Below are 6,656 nucleotides of genomic sequence, written 5' to 3'. Positions count from 1 at the left end.
ATAGGTGGCCTTCAAATGTAGCTGATAGTGACCTGAGCTTCTGGTCCTCCTGCCTCCATCTCCCAAGTGCTGGATCATCTTATAAGATGCCAGGGAATCGAACTCTGAGCTTTGTGTGTGCTAGACAAGCACCCAGGCAACTGAGCTACATTCTCAGCCCTACAGAATATTCTTGAAATGGCAAAATTATAGAAATAAGTATGTTAGTGCCGCCAAGGGGCTGGGGAGGGGAAAAGAAACTAACAACACAAGGGAGGCCTGTGATGGTGGAATTGTTTTGTGCCTTAGACATGATCTCACACTAGCCCAAGCTGGCCTTGAACCCCTGATCCTTCTACCTCAGCTTACCAGGTGCTAGGACCACAGGCCTGCACCACACCCAGTGAGCCATGGGTCTTATTAATCTTAATTTTTTACCTCATTGAATTGACCAAGAAATGGACCTAATATGTATGGGCTATTTTGCAACTTGCCTTTTTACCTGACGATATATTCTGAACTTTTGGCTTCAGAATATGCAGCTCTACCCCCTTTTCACTACTTACCCTGTGCTTCATTACATGGACACGCCACAGATTCCAGCTTCTCAGGAATTCTCTTCTGGTGAACAGTTAGGCCTTTTTTATTTTTTATTTTTTATTTTTAAGCCTGGCCTTTTAGGATCCAGGTGTGATGGCACTCACCTATAATCTCAACACTCAGAAAGCTGAGGCGGGAGGATTAAGAGTTTCAAACCAAGGCCGGTCATGGTGGCACACACCTTTAATCCAATCTCCATGAGTTCAAGGCCAGCCTGGTCTACAGAGAGAGTTTCAGGACAGCCAAGGCTACACAGCGAAACTCTGTCTCAGAAAACAAACACACAACAACATCAAAAGTTTCAGACCAGTCCCCGTCCAAAACAAAAACAAAAGAAAAGCAATACAACACTAACATTTCAGTGCTCAGTGTCTTCGTGTGTCTTTGTATATTGGGGTGTTTATTGACTAGATTTCGGTAGGTGGCACTTAAAGTAAAGCATCAAATTGCCCCACAAAATTAGGTTGTGTCAACTTTACGTCCCACGGCGATGAGGCCTGCGGTTGGTCCTCAGTGTTCCCCGTGGGCTTATTTACTTGTTCTTGTCCGTTAAGCCTTTTCATCCAGTTAATGTTTTCCTTTCACAGCGCTCTGTAGTTTCTGTAGCTCTAAACACTGGTTGTTGAAATGACCTAGTTATTTGATGATCATTCAGTCAACAAGGAGCTCAAAGGACAGTGAAAGAAAAACATGCAAAACAATACCATACGTAGCATTTTTTAAAAAAGGAACTGAAGCCAGTAATGGTTTCAAACACCTTTAATCCTAGCACTCAGGAGGCAGAGGCAGGCATCTCCAGGTTCAAGACCAGCCTAGTCGATAGGAATGAGTTCCAGGACAGCCAGGGCTTCGCAGAGAAACCCTATCTCAAAAAACAAACATTAATTAATGAATTAATGAAATTGAAAATATCCTTATATGTGTGGACTGTGTCTCAGTGGGTAGAACACCAGGCTAGTATACCGTGTGTGTGTGTGTGTGTGTGTGTGTGTGTGTGTGTGTGTATGTGTGTGTGTATTAGATGTTTATGATGAGACGGTATTGATACTGATAATAAAAATAAACTATTAAGCATGCATATGTGCCAGGAAGATATTGTAGCGTGTTATCCTGACAGCAGCCCTCCAAGGGAGAAGATGTTACCATTCTTCTCATTGGATAGATGCCTTGGTGGGTACTGATGGATCAGTCAGAGTTAACTAGGTGGAGAAAGGGCATTAAAGAGATGGAATTTCTGGTAGAATGAAAGGTGTGCACAGGGGCAGGAGGCGTGTAAAAGCAAAGTAAAATAGGGAGGAGGGAGGGTCAGAGGCAACTAGAAGACAGGGAAAGAAACTAGAAAGAGCCCACAAATGGGTGGATATGTGTGTTTCTTATGTCTGCCTGCCACACAGTAGGGATACACCACACACACACACACACACACACACACACACACACACACACTCACTATTTGCTGGACCAAACATTACTAAAGGTTTCTAATGAGGTCAAGGGGAAGACTCCTCATCAAGAAGTAATATTTAGCTTAAAATCTAAAGATTAAGGTTTAACCAGACCTCTTACCTCCCCCCCTCTCTTGCTCTCCTCTCTTTTTCTCTCTGTCTATCAGCTTCAGTCTCTCTCTGTCAGGGCACCCCTCCCCCATCTCTGTCCTTTTGTCTCTCTCTGTCTCTGCCCTCATGGCTCACTCAGGCCCTAACTCTCTCCTGCTTCCCTTTCCCCAAAATAAATATCTTTCATACCAAAACAAAAAATAAAGAAATAAAAATAAAAAACTTAATCAGAATAGTAGGGTATGGTGGCTGAAGCCTTTAATCCCAGCATTTGGGAAGTAGAGGCAGGCAGATCTCTGTGAGTTCGAGGCCAGCCTGGTCTACAAAGCAAGTTCCAGGACATCCAGGACTATACATATAAAAACACACACTCTCTCTCTCAAAAAAAAAATAAAAAAAAAGAAACTACTACTACTACTACTACTAATAATAATAATAACTTAACCAGACTGAGAGGAGAGATGGGGGTCCAGGAAAGGGAATCAGTCTGAGATGCTGTGGCTGGGTTGTTTACATTCTAAGCTGATACTGGGCATGATTAGGTAGTAAACGTAAAGGGGAAAAGAAAAATGAAGACAAAGAGCATGGTAGAGGCCAAATTTGTAGGGCCTGTCAGTCACACCAAGAAGTTCAAAGGTCATGGTAATTACATAATCAATGACAAGACAATGAGCAGGGTGTATAGCTCAGAGGAAGAGTTTATCTAGGATGCACAAGGTCCTAGGTAGGACCCCCAGCAAAACACACACACACAGACACACACAGACACACACAGACACACACAGACACACACACACACACACAGAGCAACAATCCAACCCCAGACATTCTGTTAATAGTAGCACAAAATGTGCTAAGACACTACAAAATCTTAGTTTTTGAAATTCTGGAGGCAGGAAGTCTAAAAGCAATGTGCTGGCAAGTTTGGTTTCTGGTCACAAAATGTCTCCCCGTTGCTGCGACCTCACGTAGTAGGAGGTAAAAGGGCAAGGGAGGACATCACACCTTGAAGGCGAAAGGCAGAACAGAGCAAATCCACCCAGGCGATCAACCTTGTCAAATTGGCAGGATTTAGCAGTGCCATGGAGACAAACCTGGGAGTGCTGTGAGGGATACAGTCAGAGGGATTCAGATGGGGGAAACAGGAGTTAAATGCTGGAGACAGCACCCTATGGACCAGGGTCCTGGAGCGGAAGGAAGGGGGGTGTGAGCAGCAGTGTCTATCCCTCTCTGCTCGTCGGTGATGCCACGCAGCCAGTAGCCTGTGCTTTCCAAGCCTCGACAGACTGCAACCTCAGACTGAGCTGAATAAGCCCTTCCTTCCTTAAGTTGCTTATGTGAGAGATTTGTGTCACAGCAACAGGAAACGACACAATGAATATAGCCCTCCAACAACCCGTCATTACTCCACTCATGAGGGCAGAGTTCTCATAACCTAAACACCTTCCATTAAGCCCTTCCTCCCAACAGTGTGGCTATGAGAATTAAAATTTCAACATGTGTGTCTTAGGGGCTAAATTTAGATCATGGGAGGTGTACAAAGTCCAAGTGTACAGGGGCCTCGATTAGTTACTTTTCCTGTTGCTGCAATTGAGATACTGTGGCCTAAGCACCTTATATAAGGAGTTTATTTTAGCTTAAGGTTCCAGGAAGATAAGGGTCCATTATCTTGGGAAGGCATTGCAGCAGGCAGGCAGATGGCAGAGGCAAGGAGCTGAGAGCTCGCATCCTCCAAACAAAGAGAACAAACTGCATGTAGAGCCCAAACACCAAGCACAGTGTCGGACTTCCTCCAGCAAGGCCACACCTGGTAAAACTCCTCCAACAGTGTCAGCAACTGGGAGATTCAGTGTTCAGATATCCGGGCTTGGAGGAGACATTTTCAGTCAAATCACAATAGGGCCTATGTGTCAGGTTAGAGTCAGTTTCTCTGCTCTGTGAATAATGAATCCTTTTCCTTTTCTCAACATGGAACCAGTGATTAAGATTATTTGTCTGAAGGTTGGTTAATCTGGAATGAAAGAGAAGCAAGACTGGAAAACAACAGAGGCAATTAGCTCTTGCTTGAAAGGACTGAACAAAGCTGCAGTGTTTAAGCTAATGTGTAAGAAAGTGACTTTTGCTGGGTATTGGTGGTGGCAGAGGCAGTGGTGGACACCTATGATCCCAACACTCAGGAGGTAGAGGCAGATGCAGATGGATTTCTGCATTCAAGGCCAGCCTGGTCTTCCAGGACAGTCAGGGCCACACAGAGAAACCCTGTCTCAAAACTCCACCCCCTAAAAAAAGTGACTTTTTTACCATGACATAAACTCACTTATCTTAATGCCCACTGTGGTGACCAGGAGGATCTTTTACATACGTTGAATAAATACAATCAATGACTGGTGTAATTCCAGCATTTGAGAGGTGGGGGCAGGAGGATGAAGAGCTTAAGGGCATCCTTAGCTATCTAGTAAAGTTAGGGCCAACCTAGGCTTTTTGAGACTATCTCAAAACCGAAAAACAGGGGTCAGAGAGATGGTTCACTTGGTAGGTTGAGCAGAAAAATGTGCCTGCTGCAAGCCTGATGATCTGACTTTGATCCCAGGCACCCCAATAGGGAATGGAGAGAACCAACCAGTCCTCCTCTGACCTCCATTTCTACATGCACACACAAGATAAACAAATAAAAATGTAATAATATTTTAATATGAAAGAATGAGTCAGTCAATCAACCAAGAAGCATATTGTATTGTGTCTAATGTAAAAACGTTGAAACTATTTGAAAAGGCAGTTTTTGTTCTTTGGCTCTCTCAGTTTTGGTAAAGGGACATTTTATTACCCTTATTAGCTAATAATAATAACTACCACCTGTGCTTTTTGTTTGGTTAGTTTTTGGTTTTTTGAGACAGGGTTTCTCTGTGTAGCTCTGGCTAACTCTTGAAGACCACGTGGGCCTCTAACTCAGATCTGCCTGCCTCTGCCTCCTGAGTGCTGGGATTAAAGGCGTGCCCCATAGTCATGGGTGTCAGAGGTCAGAGGGCACCCTTCAGGAGTGGGTCCTCTCCTTTTCCCACGTGGGTCCTGAGGATCACACTTCTGTGTCACACACTCAGGTGCGCATGCCACAGCCCAGGTGAAAATTAAAGAACAACTTGCAGGCGTCAGTTCTCTGCCTCTACCACATTCGTTCTGGGCATCAAACTTGGGTCATAGACTGAGCTCGTCTACCTGCACAGCCATCTCACTGTTCACCGGGGCATGTGTCACCCCACCAACCCACCTACCCACCATAGGGTTTCTTTCTTTGTGTGGTTCTGGCTATCTGAGAACTCACTCTGTAGATCAGGCTGGCCTCTGGTGCTGGGAATGAAGGCCCGGGCCCCCACGCCCGGCTTTGTATGGATATTTGAATGGTACAAAATGAGAAGATTGAAACAACAGCCTGGGCTGGATATGGTGGTGCAAGCCTTTAATCTCAGCGCTCCGAAGACAGAGGTCAGGGGATCTCTATGGGTTCAAGGTTAGCCTCATCTAGAGAGTGAATTACAGGCTGGGCAGGAGCTTCTGTTAAATAGTAATAAGTAAATAAAGAAATAAAAAAAAAACAGGGTGGAAGGGAGGGGGGCAGGTGAGAAGCTTTTTATTCCTGTTGACACAGGAATAGAGAATTCCAGGCCCCCTACTCGCCTTCAGCTGTCTTATTGCCTAGGCTCTGTGCCAGCTGTTCCCAAGAAAGGCTAAAGTGTGTACACCACCCCTCTTCAGGGATAAACAGAAATGGTCACTATGTGCCCGGAACTCTGCCAAGCCTTGCCCAACTGTTATCTCTAACCCTGACCAGAGCAAGTGGTGGTGAATATTATTACCAACAAGCTGAGAAAACAGCTTCAGGATCAGAACCCATGTATATTCAGACAGCCAGAGCTGGGGAGAGTGCAGGCCATTACCTTTTCTTTCCGTTCTACATGCTTTTGGTGTTTTGGGTGGTTTTGAATGTCTCGTGATTTTATATAGTATCCTGTCTTAGTCAAGGTTCCATTGCTGTGAAGAGACACCATTTCCATGGCAACTCTTACAACGAAGAACATTTAATTGGAGCTGGCTTACAGTTTCAGAGGTTCAGTCCATTATCATCATGGCGGGAAGCATGGCAGCATGCAGGCAGACACGGTGCTGGAAGAGCTGAGAGTCCTACATCTTGATCCACAGGCAGCATAAGGAGACTGTGCCACACTGGACATAGCTTGAGTGTAGGAGACCTCAAAGCCCCACCCCCACAGTGACACACTTCCTCCAACAAGGCCACACCTCCAAATTGTGCCACTTCCTGTGGCCAAGCATTCAAACACAGGAGTCTATGGGGGTCATTCTTATCAGACCACCACATATGCTAAAAAAAAGAAAAAGAACAAACCCACACACCCATAGCAGAAATTTCAAACTTGTTCAGTAAATAGATGGAAGAAAGATTAAAGGTTAAACTTCTTGAAAACCTATCCCAGAACCCAACAAGGTGTGTTCATCCCTTGCTGCTAT

The sequence above is a fragment of the Meriones unguiculatus genome, chromosome 17 (genome assembly GCF_030254825.1).
Source record: "Meriones unguiculatus strain TT.TT164.6M chromosome 17, Bangor_MerUng_6.1, whole genome shotgun sequence".
NCBI lineage: Eukaryota > Metazoa > Chordata > Mammalia > Rodentia > Muridae > Meriones > Meriones unguiculatus.
This window is presented reverse-complemented; position numbering follows the sequence as displayed.